The sequence below is a fragment of the Morone saxatilis genome, unplaced genomic scaffold (assembly GCF_004916995.1).
Source record: "Morone saxatilis isolate NCDOM2014 unplaced genomic scaffold, NCSU_SB_2.0 Contig7, whole genome shotgun sequence".
Taxonomy (NCBI): Eukaryota; Metazoa; Chordata; class Actinopteri; family Moronidae; genus Morone; species Morone saxatilis.
The window spans coordinates 6,470,083-6,472,880 of NW_023340246.1; the positions used below are offsets into that span (position 1 = coordinate 6,470,083).

At 40.5% G+C, this 2,798-nt stretch overlaps 1 long non-coding RNA gene across 1 annotated transcript; it reads right to left on the minus strand.

Annotated features, from left to right (window-relative positions):
• Positions 1-734: 734 nt before the first annotated feature.
• On the minus strand, positions 735-1,786 carry LOC118341031. Its single transcript, XR_004797398.1, has 4 exons — positions 1,649-1,786; positions 1,304-1,547; positions 1,022-1,193; positions 735-816 (listed from the first exon to the last, which is right to left on the minus strand). It is a non-coding gene; the product is annotated as an uncharacterized LOC118341031 (long non-coding RNA).
• Positions 1,787-2,798: the final 1,012 nt, after the last annotated feature.

Below are 2,798 nucleotides of genomic sequence, written 5' to 3' on the forward strand. Positions count from 1 at the left end.
CAGTCTTTGCCTAACCATAACCAGCAGCTGTCAGTGCCTAAATCTAACCATGAAAAAGCTGAATAACGCTGTAGTCACTGCACTGGACTCAACGCAAACCGTCACACACTCTCGTATGTGTAGACCACAATGAGTCAAGATTAGAAGATTCTGTATGGGTTCACAATGACCAGGTCAAAGGGGCGTGTAGGCTAGCTAACGTTAACTTTTTAAGATACATTCAAGTCACAGTTTCCCTCAAAAATAATTCTACTGCAAACATGAATTTATGTTTAACCACTGATATAAGCACGTGTTTGAGGCTGGTGACCAGAGCAGAAAATATTAGGTTAGCATAGCAATGTAGCTTTGCTATTTATTAGAAAATAAGTTAGTGTTTTGTTTGCCACCTGTTTAAAGGGTTAACACTAGTTTGGGTCCAAAGCAACGTAGTGAATATACCGGCTACTTCCATGTTCTGCAAGGTAAATGTACTGTTTTTGATCATGTAGTCTGCTGTAGAGCGATATAACAGCTGTTGTTGGTTAGATAAACAGGCTCTTCATGACTCTTTATCAAGAAGGTTTATCTCTCTAGGATCCTTTTTATAAAGATTGTCAGACATAAAATCAGTTTTGGGCTGGGTGTAATGGCTGGAATCATGCATATATCAGCCTGGAGGTGGAAACTTGCATCAGGAAATTGATAACTGACTAACCTGTAGTGTTGGTCTTCACCATGGATCACAACATGTTCATCTCTCTTGGCCTTTGGAAATTTCATTTGAAAACGCAGCTCTCAGAATTCTCATTAAAATGCAATGCAGCCAGGAACAGCCTGATATAAGAAGGATTTGTATGAGGTTATTCCAAAGTAAGTTGTAAAGGGATAGAAGAATACGGTTAACATTAGTGGGACCAGTGCATGGCAGAGTTACATACTGACACCAGCAAATAAACAGGTCTTATGTGAAATATATTAAGTATCACAGGCAAGGTATTCACACTATAACACTTAACAACATGACTAGAATACAATTTACCTGCAGAGCATCCCTGAGTATGAGAAGGCCACATGTTTGCGTGCAGAACGCAGAATGACCCTGTGGAACCCCTCCAAGTCTGATGTTTGGTAGAGAGGGCTCAGCTTTTACACATCGCCAAGAACACGCTTGTTCATCAGTGCCTTCTCCAGCTTGTAGGTGGCCTTTGTTGCTAAAGGGGGAAAGACAATCACAAAAACATAAAAGATTATGAATGCATTACAACAGAGTACATTACATAATTGTAGTCAATGACATAATTGCTATTAAACAGTGGCGTACCAGGCTTCAGCCATTTCTTTTTGTCTGTGAAACAGGGGTGAAGGCACTTGGGGAATAGTGGATTTTGATGAAAATGCACATTCTGGATGTGGTTCACAAGAGATGTCCACTTTGCCACTGTTTCCTCTCCACTGAATGAACCGCATGCTGACCAGTAAAGGTGATTTTTTTATGCTCTTCTGTCACAATTTCACCTTATTGCAGTCCTTCTCCTTGGATACGGCCCCCACCTTCTTGGTGATTGCTGAGAAGAGTTTGACAAAATGTAAGTGTGTGTTGAAGGAACAGGAGTAGCTGTTACAAATATTCTGTACATTTTCCACTACATTTTGCAAATCATCTCACTTTTACATAAATGTCAGACATCATAAAAGTGGTCAATGTGTGGTTTCTGTTCCCGGAGAAACTTTTGAGCCGTTTCTCAAGATAATCCAGACTCCGGATCAGCTCTTCCTCCTCCATTCGGACACCGCTTCCCACGTCATTGCTCTGTGGATCATAAAACAGACATAAAATTCCTTTTCAGTAAAGTTAAAAAATAATAATCCGGACAGATAGTGTGACATTAGTCATTATTTGGTAATGATACATTTTACAATTCATTTTTTACTGGAAAAAAACCTAAAAATGATGATGTCGCTATTTCTGAGGTCTGGACCAAACAAGCATGTTGTCTTATGTGAGGTGAATATGAAGTGAATGTCTGGGCAGCTCAGGAGGGCCACAGTCCTGCATTTATAAACCTTCATTGTGAGCTCTGCAGTAACTCTTTACCCTTTTCCACTGTGGGGGATCATCACAGATGAGGAGTAGCTTTAGCTTTGAGACGACTGAAACATGTATTCACAATAATGTGACAACTCAAACAAATAAATACAATAAATCCACAACTGGAGGATCCCGCATTCATTTCTAAGAACATAAAACATTAGCTCTAGATTAGCAGTGTGTTTCCTGTGGGCTCCGCTCAGGGAGTAAAGCTAATACAGCAATACACACTGACATTAGCTAACCTTATACAATAAACTCATGTTAGATATATAATTATAAGCACAGAGTAACTTACACTTGGCGGGACGGGAGGATGAAGTCGGGGAGGAAGACTGTCGGCATACTTAAGCTAGCTAACAAAGGCTGTGGCTCATAAGAAGAAGCGGCTGTAACATATATGTATATATGTCTATGGTTGTAATGACTCAATAATGACTCAATAATGACTCAGGATAAGACTCAGATAGATGACTCAATTAGACCTCAATATATGACTCAATAAGGAGACTCAATAATGAGGCGGGGGAAACCGGCGAGGGGAGTTCGTGCACGCCTTTTATACTGCTACAGGTGGCTCGAGACATACTTGTAGCCCCGCCCACAGAATCCGGAACCCAAAACCGTGAAAAAGAGAAAATGTTCAGTTCAGTAGCACATAGTTCAGTCTTTAATAATGTGTTCAACAGCTATTTAATGACACACAGGGGCGGACTGGCCATCTGTG